We start from the raw sequence: 14,462 nt of genomic DNA, 5'->3' as shown, positions 1-14,462 counted from the left end.
ACAAAATTCAATCATTCTATCTCTAGCCTCATTCCTGTCACCAAGCCCATGTTTTCAGACTACTGATTCTTCTTCACTGTTCCCAACTTTTTCATTCCAGTCACCCATTATTATCAATGCATCTTGATTGCATGTTCGATCTATCTCCGACTGTAAAAGTTGGTAGAAGGGAGAGACACAAGTCAAAACCACAAGGAGATACTATTTCATCCCAGTAGCAGTGGCAAAGTTAATAGTTCAGCAAACAATAAATGTTGTAGAGGATTCAGAGAGATTATAACTCTCATATATTGTTTGGGGTTTGTTTGTTTGTTTGTTTGTTTGTTAAGGTTTGGGGGTTTTAGTGTGTTTTTTATACTAGTTTATTTACAAAATTCTAATTCGTTATTTTCAAGAACAGATTCTTCCAATTACCCTCACCCCCCCACACTTGGCAAATTGTACAACTTCTTGATTAATATCCCCCCTTCTGCACATCCTCATCCCTCCCTACATACTTAGATCCTTAAACTCTTTTATCAGGGTGTATTCTAAGTAGTGGAATACTTGAGCCATATGGAATTTCATACACTGTTGATGGGATCTTAAAATGGTACAACCAATCTGGAAAGCAGTTTGATATTCTTCAAAAAGCTGAACATAGAAATATGCCCATATGCCCAAAGTATTCTACTGTTAAGAACATATCCCAGGGAAAATAGAACTGAAACACAAATTGAGATTTGTGCATAAATTTCATAGCAGCATTATTCATGACAGTTAAAAAATGGGAACAGCCTAAATGTTCAACATCAATAAATGAATGGATTGAGTAACTGTGGTACATTCACACATACAATGGGATACTATGCAGCACTCAGGAGAAATTATTTCAAGCTGTAGTGCTAGAGAAGAGTATTGAATATATTGTGGACTGCAAAGAGAACAAACAAGTTCATCCTGGAGAGGGTGAAGCCAGGCTGCTCCTTGGAGGCAAGGATTCTGAAGCTTCATCTGACATAATCTGGACACATTGCAAGGAGGGACCAGTCCTTGGAGAGGGACATCAAGCTTGAGAGGGTGGAGGGACAGTGCAGGAGAGAAAGGCTCTTGATGAGATGGATTGAGTCAGTGACTCAGGTAATGGAGGTAGGTGTGTCAGAGACAATAAGATTGGCACAGGATAGAGCAGAGTTTAGGGTTGTTGTACGTAGGGTCGCTATGAGACGCAGGCAGCTCGATGGCACATAACAACAACAACTATGTAACATGGGAGAGGCTGGATATCATTATGCTGTGTGAACTAATTCAGTCTTATAAGGGCAAATATTGCATAAGATCATTATTATAAAAACAGAAAGATTATAGGTAAGATATGTACAGAAGTCCAAAGGAGTAAAGGGAGGGAGGAGGGAGGCTGAAGTATGAGAATAATCATATAAAACACAATGTGAATACAGCAATGTGTGAAATACTTTGTCTACAAATGAAACACATTGTATATAAATTGTATATACAAAACAATAAAAAATAAAAATCATTTTTTAAAAGGGGGAAAAAACCTTTGCTTTTGACAAAAGGTTGGTTATCACAAGTATAATAATTGGCTTATATAGATATAAAACATATTGTACTATGTTGTCATTGTTGTTATGTGCCATAAAGTTGCTTGTGCTCATAGTGTACGATAGGTACAATAGCCTGAAACCGGCTTTATCCTGTGCCAACTTTACTGTCTCTGACACACTTACCCTCATTACCCTAGTCACTGAATCAATCTATCTCATCGAAGTTCTTTCTCTCTTTCTCTGTCCCTACACCCTTCCAAGCTTTATGTCCCTTTCCTAGGACTAGTCCCTCCTTTCAACATGCCCAAAGTATGTCAGACAAAGCCTCAGAAAGCATGCCTCCAAGGTGCAGCCTTGTTTCACTCTCTCTAGGCTAAACCTGTTCTCCTGGCAATCAGTGCTATATTCAATACTCTTCTTCAGCTCAATGGTATCAATTCTTTTTCTATCATCCCTAGTCATTGTCCATCTCTCTGATGCACAGCACGTAATTGTGGATTAGGTGCACCTTAGTCTCCAGACTGACGTAGTTGCTCTTCAGTACTTTGGAGAGATCTCTGACAGCCAACTTTCCAAATGCAATCCACCTTTTGATTTCCTGGCTGCTGGTACAAGACTGTTGATGTTGGCACCAAGCAAACTAAATCTGGAACAACCTCTATCTTTTCATCATCTATCATAATTTTGCCAATCGGCCTAGTGGTCAGAATCTCTTTTTTTATTGATGTTGAGTTCCAATCCATATTGAAGGATGCAGTCCTTGACCTTCTGCAGCAAGCACTCCAGGTCCTCCTCAGTTCCAGCAAGCAGAGTTGTGTCATCTGTATAATGTAGGTTGTTGTTGACTCTCCCACCAATCCTGATGCCACATTAATTTGCAATTTAAAATCCATTAATAGCAAAAAGAAATATTTATGAATAATGGTAAAATAGTCTGGTTAGGTATGCCAAAATGAGGGATGTTAAATATATTCTAAAAGGAAGGCAAAAATCTTGATGTAAAGCTGCACAATATTTTTTTTTCTCTTCATCACTAAAAGAAATTTTAGAGAATTTTGACTTGTCTCAGACAAATTGGCTCAAGGACACGAAAAAGATAAATGAAAATAGAAAAAGTATTTGGAGTAACAAAAGAGCTTTTAAAAAAGAACTGTGAGAAAAATTAAAAATAAAAAGAACTGTGAATGTTTAGGCAGCAAGCAAATAGCCAATACCTTTCAGAGGCATTTTCAGCCAGAGCTAAAGAGTAAGTAGAGACAAAGTAAAATGCTGATGTTGCAAAAACAAGCCAAGGAAAAGGAATGGATGGCAAATAGCAGTGTCAGATGGCAAGAATTAAAATTCATTCAGAAAGATATTGCCATAAAATTTGTTTTCCTTCTAACGCATCTTTTATAATTAGAATGAGTGTATGTTTTCCATGCCTGTAAGCATGATTGTTCTCCAGTGATCCAACACAGGGAAACAAGGCACTGGATGGAACTGCAATACTATGCATTAAGAGAGTGACATTCATTCTGCCCTCTTCATTGCAATTCATTGTAGGAGACTTGACGTTCCAGGGATCTGATTTTCCTGTCATTACATGAATATTCAAAATGATACTTTACATATCACATATGGCTTGCATCTGAGTGATTTCTCCCCAGACTGGGGGATTTCTCCCAAGGAAATCCATGCACATTCTTTTAAGTGGTTTTCTTTTAAAAATAAAACAAATTTTTAAGAAATGTCTTTTTCTGGGGAGCTCTCTCTGGTGGCCTAGTGGCAAGGAGCTGCAACTACAATCCCAGAGGCACACAGTTCGAATCCACCAGATGCTCTACCAGGGAAGGAGGGACAATCTCCTCCTGTACCAGTCAGATCTGATTTGACGGTACACTCACACAAAAATAATTTAAAAAAAAAAAAAGAAGAATTTTGTTTTTCTCAACCAACTAAAGAAAAACCCTGAACTAAGCATGAGCATATTTCATATCCTCTGAATTTTAATATGTTGTTGTTATGTGCTGTCAAGTCGCCTGCGACTCATAACGACCTTATGCACAACAGCCCTAAACCCCGCTCCATCCCTTGCCAATCTCATTGTCTCTGACACGCCTGTCCTCATTTCCCCAGTGATGGAATCAATCCATCTCAACAAGGGTCTTCCTCTCCTGTGCTGTCCTTCCACCCTCCCAAGCATGACGTCCCTCTCCAAGGACTGGTCCCTCCTTGCAACGTGTCCAAAGTATGTCAGACGAAGCTTCAGAATCCTTGCCTCCAAGGAGCAGCCTAGCTTCACCCTCTCCAGGATGAACTTGTTTGTTTTCCTTGCAGTCCATGATATATTCAATACTCTTCTCCAGCACCAAAGCTCAAAGGCATCAACTCTCCTTCTATCATCATTAGTCTCTGAAACATAGCAAGTAATGGCAAAGACCATGGCCTGTATCAGGCATATCTTAGTCTTCAGACTGACACCATTGCTCCTCAGTACCTTGGAGAGGTCTCTGACAGCATACTTTTCCAATGCAATTCATCTTTTAATTTACTGACTGCTGATACCAAGAGTGTTGATTTTAGAGCCAGGCAAACTAAAACTGTCAATAACCTCGATCTCTTCACCTTTATCATGATGCTGCCAATCAGCCCAGTTATGAGGATCTTTGCTTTCTTGACATTGAGCTTCAATCAATATTGAAGGCTGCAGTCCTTGACCTTCTGTAACAAGCATTTCAGGTCCTCCTCAGTTTCAGCAAGCAGGGTTGTGTCATCTGCATAATGCAGATTATTGATAAGTCTACCTCCAATCCTGATGCCACACTTCTCATAATCTCCCAGATAATCTGTCCAGCATATAGATTTAAAAGCTATGGAGATAAGATACATCCCTGGAATACACCCTTCCAAATTTTGAACCATGAAATGTTTCCTTGCTCCTCCTGGTCCAAGTATAATTTTCACATAACCACAATCAAGCGTTCTGGGATTCCCATTCTTCTCAAAATCGGCCACAGTTTGTTGTGATCTACACAGTACAATGCCTTTGCATAGTCAATGAAACACAGATAAACACTCCTCTGGTACTCTCTGCTTTCAAACTTTGGAAATTAACTGACTTTAAACTCAGAAGAAAAACAAATTACAGATATAGAAGTAAATATTTGAGGATAAAAATAAGTCAAAATTGTAAAAATAAACTCATAAAAAGCTTGTAGAAAAGATATAATTTGCTATTGCAAGGATGCTAAATCTTCAGTTAGATAAATGGCATGCCAGGAGTAATAGCTAAATTATTACCTAACTTGGGAGAGACTGGAAAGCATTATGCTAAGTGAACTAACTCAGTCTCACAAGGATAAATATTGTTTAAGACCATTATTGTAGAAGGAGTATAATGATCCAGGATGGGTGTGAGAGGCTGGAAGCAGAGAGATGTGGATGTACAGGGGATAGAAGGGATTAATCATTGGATTGTACAGTTTGATGGGAGGTGAAGGAAATTGAAAGAATTTGTTCGAATTTGTATTAAAATTTTGTAAATAAACTACTAGGGGGTAAAGTCAGCTTGGGGAGGGGGAAGGAATAGAGAGGGGGTAAAATGTGCAACAATGAATGAATGAAAATCTAACTTATCAGTAAACTTTTGTTAAAATGACAATTAAAATAAAACATTTTATTAGAAAAAAAAACATTTCATCTGAAAAAAAAAAAAAGGATAAGTTGAGTGCACAGGAATGAATAGGAGATTAAATTTTCTAGTCCCTAGAAATCTCTTTTGCGAGTATATATTTCTGTATGTGCCTCAGAATTATAAGTGAACATAAATTCTAACTGGAAATAAGTTCAGATATAAAATATTTTCATTAAGTGTGATAAATACTCCACAGGTTGTTCCATAGGGTAATACCTACATATATTTAAAACACGTAGTTCTGTAGGAGCTCTGAGGGCCTAGTGGCAAGAAGCTGCAAAGGCAAGCGGTTGGAGGCTACCAGCCACTCTGTGGGAGAAGGATGGGTAATCTCCTCTGTAGTGATTAACTGCCTCTGAAAAACCACAGAAGGTCAGCTACAGGTCAGTTCCAACTCGACAGTACACAACAACAATTATATAGTGTAAACTCATAACTAGAAAATGGATAGGGTGGGCCACCTATATATAACTAAGAGTGAGTATTCACTCACTCACTGTCAACTAATCAGAACTGATTTATAGCTGACCCTCCAGCAAGATTTTGGAGGATGCAAATTATATGGGAGGAGATTGCCCATCTTTCTGCCTCATAACCACCAGAGGTGTGCCATCATTTCTTAGCTGTGCTATGAACCACACCAGCAGAGTTCCCTTAACATGTCTTCGGTCCCCTAAAATGTGCTTTTATACATTAACCCAGTTGTTATTTTTGTCAGTAATGCTCATATGAGTTTCAATTTATGGTTACTGTTATTTGTTCCCATTCCCAAGAGAGGTGATCCAATTGAACATAGAAATTATTGAACAATATCGTTGAAATTACATGCAAGCAAAATACTGCTGAAAATCACTCAAAAATGGCTGGAAAAGTACATAGATAGGGAACTGCCAGACATTCAAGCAGGATTTAGAAGAGGTTGTGGCACCAGCGATATCACTGTTGATGTCAGATGGATTCTGACTGAAAGTAAGAATTACTAGAAGAATGTCTATTTGTGCTTCGTTGACTATGAAAAGTCATTTGATTGAGTGGATCATGACAAATTGTGGCTGAAAAGAAAAGTGGAGTCCCAGAGCACTTGATTTTGAGAACCTATACCTGGACCAGGAGGCTGTTATGCAAACAAAGCAAGGGAGTGCTGCATGGTTTAAAATTGAGAAGGGAGTGTGTCATGGTTTTATTCTCTCTCCATATCTATTCAGTCTGTATGCTGAACAAATTATCTGAGAAGCTGAACTCTATGAGGAGGAGTGTGGCATGAGGATTGGAAGGAGACTCATCAATAACCTGTTTATGCAGAAGACACAACCTTGTTTGCTGAAAGTGAGGAGGACTTGAAGCACTTGTTACAGAAGATCAAGGAATGCAGCCTTAGGTATAGATTGCATCTCAATGTCAGGAAAACAAAGATTCTTACCACCAGACCGACAGGCAGCATATTATGATAAATGGAGAGGAGATTGAAACTGTCAACAGCTTCGTCTTGTTTGGATCCATAATTAACACCTTTGGACCCTTGGTATGAGCAGTCAAGAAATAAGGAGACGCATTGCACTGGGAAAATTTGCTGCTAGGGACCTTTCCAAATTATTGAGGAGTAGTGTTGTCAGTTTGAAGACCAAGGTCTGTCTGATTCAGGCCATGGTCTTTTTGATTATATGATAGACAACTGAGAGCTGGAAAATTATTAAGGATGACAGAAAAATAATTTATGCCTTTGAGCTGTGGTGTTGGAGAAGAGCATTGAACATCCCACAGATGGACAAGAAAATGATTAGATATGTCTTGGAGATGGTGCAGCCAGTTTGCTCTTTGGAGGCAAGAATGATGAGGCTTCACTCACATACTTTGAATATGTTGCTAGGAGGTGCTATTTATTCCCTGGAAAAGGACATGATGTTGAGAACAGTGGAGGGTTGGCAAGGGAAAGGAAGACCCTCAATCAGGTAGACTGACACAGTGACTGCTGCAATGTGCTCTTGTGTGTCAGGAAGTGTGAGGATGGCACGGCATGGGACTAGGTTCAGATGTTTTGTTCATAGGGTCACTATAAATCATGCTCAACTCAATGGCACCTAACAACAATGATTATGTGTAGGAGAATAAAATTTTGCCCTACCTTTCTATGTTTGAGTTTATTACTATAAGACTATTGTGTTACTTTATCTCACTAGGATTTCTCTTATTGTTACAGACTAATCACAATGTTTTTCTAATGGTGAGTCTTGACTGATATTGTTGGGAAGTGTTGCTGAGTTGAGTATGACTCATATCAACCTTATGAACGACAGATTCGCACTCTGTCTTTGTCTGTGCCATCCTAATCATCCTCAACACATTTGAATCCATTGCCACAGATACTGTATAAATCTATCTCATTGAGAGTCTTCTTCCCCTTCACTGACATCTCCATTTTTCCAAGAATGATATCGCTTTCCATGGATTACCTTTCATAACAGCATGTACAAAATATTTTAGATAAAGCTTCACCAATCTTGCCTTCAAGGAGCAATTTTGCACTTTCCCAATTAGTAGTCCATTAGATAGATATTCAGCATTCTCCAACACCACAACTCAAATGCCTCCCTTATTCTCTTGTAATCTTTATTCATTGTCACCTCTCAGATGCATAGGAGGTGATCTGAAAGGCTGTGGCTTGAATCAAGTGCACTTTAAGTCTTTAAATTAACATCATTGCTCTTCAAGACTGGTAAAGATCTCTGACAGTGGACTTTCTCAATGTTGTGCATCTGATATCCTAATTGCAATTACCAAGGATGCTTATTATAGATTCAAGCAAGATGAAAGTGTTAACAATTTCAACGTTTTCTCCATCTATCATGATATTGCTCACTGGACTAGTGGGGAGGATTTTTGTTTTCTTGATGTTGAGATGCAATCCATGTTGAAGGCTGTAGTCCTCGATTCTCTGTAGCACATCCGGTCCTCCTCACTTTTAGCAAACAAGGTTCTGTCATCTGAATAACGTAGGCTGTTGATGAGCCTTCCTTCAAACATGCTGCCATACTCTTCATAAAGTCTAGCTTCTCTAATGATTTTCTCAGCACAGTTTGAATAGGTAGGGAGAGGAGATACAGCCCTTATGAACACCTTTCTCAATTTAAAACCATGTAGTTTTCCATTGTTCTGTTCTGATAACAGTTCCTTGATCTAGCTGTAGATTTATTTCACATAAACATAATTAATTGTTCTGGAATTTCCATTCTTCTCAAAGTTATCAGTGGTTTGTAATGATCCCCACAGTCAAATGCCTTTGCTTAATCAATAAAGCACAAATAGACATTCTTCTACTACTCTTTGCTTTCTGTCAAGATCTTTTTGGACATCAGCACTGATGGTGTTATGGCCTCTTCTTAATCCAGACTGAACTTCTCGTTGTTCTCTAACAATATGCTGTTCTAGCCACTATTAGGTGTTCTTCAGCAATATATTGCTTGTATGTGGCATTAATGATATGATTCCGTAGTTTCACATTTAGTTGTGTCACCTTTCTTGGGAATGAGAACAAGCATGGATCTCTTCCATTCAGTTGGCCAGACAGCTATCTTTTAAATTCCCTGGCACAAACTGGTGAGACCATCCAGGGCTGCATTTATTAGTGGGAACAAGTTCTTGGTATCCCATCAACTCTTGGGGAATTATTTTTACCAAAGCTTAAAAGCCACTTGAACTTCTTCCCTCACCATGATTGGCTCTTTGCCATATGCTACTTCCTAAAATTTTTAGCAGTGACTAATTATTTTTTGTGTAGTAACTCCATGTGTTCCTTCCATCTTCTTTTAATGCTTCATGGATCATTCAAGATCTTTTTCTTGGCCCCTCTTGCCTAATGATGTGTCCAAAATAAGTGAATTTATGTCTCACATCTTCAGTCAAAAAAACCTTTGGAAGAAATTACTCACTTTCTACAAATAAGAAAGTTTAGGGCATCTTTCCCAAGTTATGCTGTCTGATTCCAAAACCATGTTTCCTTTATCGTAACATGTAACCATGTTTCCTTTATCGGCCTGGACTCTAACTTGGCTCCACTATGAGAGGGCTTCAGTTTGCTAATCCCTTAGATTAAAATAACAAAAATTGCTAGTTTCACCTAATACCCACTCTTTACTTCTTCTCATTATATTTGCTGGTTTTATGTACCATGGAATCAGAACTGATTCATAGCTCTCTGTCCCCCCTGCACCCAGTGGTTTTCAGAGACAGTAAATTGCATGGGAGGAGATTGCTCATCTTTCTCCAGCAAAGCAGCTAATAGATTGCAATCTCCTGCCTTTAGAATAACAGCGTAACTCCTTCCCACTACGCCACCACAGCTCTCATTGTTATTAAACCACTAAATTCCAGCTAAACATATGGAACAAAGGACTCTATTTCCCAGTTCCTTTGATGTAACTGAGCCATAAGACTGATTTGCAATGGGCTATGAGTGGAAGTGATAGGTACAACTTTGGGAAACAGCCTGAAAGGAATTGGGCACTCATTTCTTACTCATTTAGAGAGCTGGACTGTAAAGGTCGTGCCAATAAATATTGAATCATACAGACAAACAAACACATCTTTTGGCCGGGTTGGAGTAATAGGAGAGAAGGACCTTGGGTCTCAGAAAACAAAGAGTGTCGCTATAGTCTGTGTTGCTTATCCTGGGAATTGTATGTGAGAAAGAAACAAAGCTCAGTGGTCCTTTTGTGTCGCATGGTTTTCAATCATATCTATATTTAACTTTCACCAATGCAAATCTCTTGCAATCCCAAATTATAGAAATTTTTGTAACTATTTTACTATCAACACAAAATGCAAAGTTTTCTAATGGTGTAAATGAAGAAATTAGTGAACATTATTTCAGTTGATGATAGAAAGAGCATTTGATATTTTCCCCCTTAAAAGTGAAAAATATAAATGAAATTTTGTGGTTTACTTCTGTTTGACAGAAATCATACTATACTAAGTCAATGTTATTTCCTGCAAAGGAAGAACAATAAACCTCTTCTATGTAAGGGCTGCTTTTTTCAAAGTACTAAGTGATCTAATTATTGAAAGATTTCATATGAGTCATTTCTTATAAAGCTTATTAAGGGCAAAGGCCTTAAATAAGGTCATATAACCCATTAAAGCAAGAACCATGTTTAAAATATAAGTCATACACTTCCAAGCTATTTTGAAATACATCTGATTTGTTTACTTAAAGTACTTTATATGTAAATACAAAAAGCCTTTTTTCTAGGTATTCCATATACCTGAATTGAAGGCATACACACACCATGGAAAAATAAAATGTTTCTTAACTAGAATTTCAAAGTCATGAAGAATATAACTGAAAAGCAAATAAAAATCAATCTTCTATAACGGAAAAACAGAGAATTATAAATTAACGGATTTTCAAGTGCATCATTTGGTTTGACACAGTGGAATTTGGAAAGGTTGTGAGGTTGTAATCAAGTTTTCAGAGACAGAGAATACAGAGTTGAAAATCATGAAAAATCATGATGCCAGCAAGACATGATTGTCTTCCCTCTGTTGGCAGAGACAACTCCAGGAAAGAATCAATTTCACACAGAACACAACTTGAACCAAAGCATGATTCAAGGTAAACGTAGAGCTGAAACTCAACTCTGTAGCTCTGTTGAAGTAGATTCTTCAGCTGCCCTGCCTGGCTGAAGTCTACAGCTTCAAGAATTGGGGACATACCCTGCATTAAGGATCAAACAAAAGGACAACCACTTCTCTGTGAGACTCCTGTGCTCTCACACTTTTGTAATGTGATTGCCAACATGGCCACTCACACATTCATACACTCAATTCATTTTTACTACCTTTTGCCATATTTTTGAAGCTGGGAAGAGCTGGCACAGCAGTGACCTTGGAGCAGCTGGAAGGTCCCAGAGCTCAAGTGTGTACTGGGCCATGAGCCATGCCCTCCTTTCCCTTTCTGCTAAGTTGCAGATCCTCTGAAACAGCCCTGAACACTGTAGCACATGTTTATCTTTCCCTTTTCAGAAGGCAACATTATAGCAACCATAGCAAGAAAATGGGTGCACAGGTATTCAAGGCCTGAATTTAGATAGACCTGCTATTAAACCCTGGTTCTGCCACCTGCTAGCTCTGTATCCTTAGACAACTTCCCTAATCTCTCTAAGCTATCTTAAGACATAACCCCCATAACCCTGTCACACAGGACAGTGGAGAAAATGAAATAGTGCATGTGCAAAAGCGCATGTGGTAAGCTGCCCTGCGAGGTCAGCTACCGCAATCACTAATTACTCTTCTCACATGCATTTTTAACCAACTGCCTTCTAGACACAGTGTGGAATTAGGCAGCAGCGACAGAAGAGATTCAAAGCTTAGGTAAAAATATAAAGTTTCCACTATTGAAGAGATTTTTTATGACTTCATGATTTTTTTAAATGATCTGGTCAGACAAAGATAACTTAGGTCCTTTCCCTATCATTTTTAGAAGAAAGTAGGGCAGAGACTTTGTGCTTTTAAATGTTTCATTAAGCAAGAGGTGTGGTCGCCCTATACCATCTCTGAAATAACTGGCATGGTCTTCACGATGAGGGGAGAGCTCAGTCACTGGTACGTGTTCTAATCTATATTCTTTCTGAGGGCAGAGACCTGTCTGATACATTCATCACCTGAACCAGTGGCAAGTGATTTTCTCTGCTTTTATCATGTCACCTCCCAGCTCCGTGCCAGCATATGGTCTATTATGTGCAAATGATTAAACAGATTTTCTGCCATTGGTAACGGGATACAGCAAAGGCCCTGCAACTTCTCCCAGAAAAATGAATCTAGAATTCTAAGTGACTCTGTGGGACAGGTAACAGATCAAGCTACTCTACTGATGGATGGACCAGTAACTTTTTGTTTCTATTGACATATAGAAAAATGTATGTGGGAGACTATTTCTTCTAGGTAAAATAGAGGCTGCAGTATTACATTCAAAGGTCATTAGCTGAGACTTTGTATTTTTGCACATGTCTTTTCTGTCCCTCAGAGATCCTCTTCTTTCTGTTCACCTTACTTTCTTCCACGCTGCTCTTTTCACCTAGTTCAGGTAGTGATGGTGGTGACTGCACCCTCTCCCATAGTCAAGTCTCCTGTTATGTCCAGATGCTTACAGCTTATCGAAGCACTTATTACATGGCACTTTAATTTTGTATTTGTTTGTTTATTTCACACACACTCAGATATAAACAATTGTGTAATCCCTGAGGATGACTTTATCTCTGAAATTTCTGTGTCTAACATTCCATAAATATTAACAGTTAATTATCTATCTCTAGGACTCAGAGGTTTTATTTTTAAGGAATAATAGTGGTAAGGAGTTGTGCCAAAAGTATATGGCTTGAATCTACCAGAAGAATTATAGGCAATCAACTCTAGTGTGATTTGTTTACAGCAAAAACCCAAGGAAGGGGGATCAGTGATGAGTGGATTTCAGTTCAATGGTACACAACAAAAACAACATAAGTTTAGTATCATAACACTACAAGCATTCAATTTTTCCAATTACTAAGTTTTTGAGACATGTAAGCTTTAAGTTGTACACACACACTCTCTCTCACACACACTAACTTTACATACATACCACACCATGTAGAAGAAAAACACATTAAAATGGTAATTGTATCTGGTGTTCTTTTTTCAATTTTCTGAAATTTATTATAAGTGCACCAATAAACACATTGCTTCCACAACTTTTTCATAATAACAGATTTCATTATTTTATCCTGTATAATGATGGTGGAGAGTTATTAACCAATCACCAGTAATACTATCTGGTAACTATATGGGAGTGCTGGTGCCTAATGGGGAAGGAGTTACTCTGCCAACCCAAAGATAGGCAGTTCAAATCCAGCAGCTGCTCTGAGGGAGAACGATGAGCAATATCATTCTATGTGATTTGCAACTCTGCTGGAGAGTCAACTGTGAATCAGTTCTAACTTGATGGTAATGAAAGAGAGATAATAACTACACATTGTTGTGATTGCTCTCAACCTCTCAGAGTCCATTTTATTTTATCTATAAAGTTATGAGGACTAAATTAATTGTTGTGTGGATTAAATCTAATCACATATGTGAAATACCTCCCATGAGAACCTATGAGTAGGAGAAGTTTATTGTAGAAGTTAGTATCATTGCATTATAAATAAAAAGAAAAATGTTATCTTAATATCTTTAAATTATAATGGAACTCCAACTCTCCTGAAAACAGTCACCAGGTGAATAGTGATGACGCTGGGAACACAAGTGCATCTGAGACCTTGGAAAGAAGCACATAAGTGCAAGCCAGATGGGACTTCTGCAAGGGGATAATCAATGCTCTAGATTTCTACTCAAAAACAGAAGAACGGTATTTTGAGGAGGAAAGAAAATGCTCCCTACAACAGGCCGGCAGGGGCTTGTAGACCCTCGCTGGCTCTTGCTTACCTTGAAGCAGCCAAGGACAAAATGTTTTCGTCTTGTACTCCAAGTGTAGTCCAAGCTCCAACTTTTCTGTTGACAGATAAATACATTAACTTTTTGCACCATGCAGAGGCCCTCCCTTTGGCTATAGGACTCCATATCTTAAAAGTTAGTTATTGAAATCCCAGTGGGGCCTGGTTTTACCCCAGTACAGCTGAGTTTACAGTAAGTCAGAATCAACCCAATAGCAAGTGGTTTATTTAGCTGGGGTGTGCAGAGGACTTGAGGATTTTGAAGCACTTCCCACTGAAAGCTAAGGTTGAAAAATTAGGGACTAGGGAGAAAAGGTGAGAGAATGGGTATCTATTAAGAATATGAGGAATTCACAGTAACATGGTATTATCTAAGCATACTGTATGTCAGTTCATTTACAAACCAGAAGGTACAGTCTTCCCAGACAGTCATTCACCCACTCATTGCTTTCATTCACACAGGGATTGTAATTACAAGTCAACACCATTATAAAGCAATGTCCTCTACCCTATCTCCAGCATCTAATGCAATACAAATAGATGTAAAAGTGAACCACAAAATTTCTTCCAAAAGAGGAAAATATATAAGCCTTGTGTGCCGTGAAAACTCCCATTTAGACCTAAGTCAATAGATTTGAGAGTTCAGCTTTGGATTCCAGCTCCCTTCATGCATTAAGATGCGGTTAAAGGCATTCCCTTTAAGAACAGGAACTAGGCAAGGATGCCCACTATCACCTCTTTTATTCAATATTGTTTTGGAAGTCTTAGCAATAGCAA

Source organism: Elephantulus edwardii, unplaced genomic scaffold (assembly GCF_000299155.1).
Source record: "Elephantulus edwardii isolate Elephantulus edwardi_28Jun2011 unplaced genomic scaffold, EleEdw1.0 scaffold00160, whole genome shotgun sequence".
Lineage (NCBI taxonomy): Eukaryota > Metazoa > Chordata > Mammalia > Macroscelidea > Macroscelididae > Elephantulus > Elephantulus edwardii.
The sequence above is the reverse complement of the archived record's forward strand: the minus strand, read 5'-3'. Positions refer to the sequence as shown.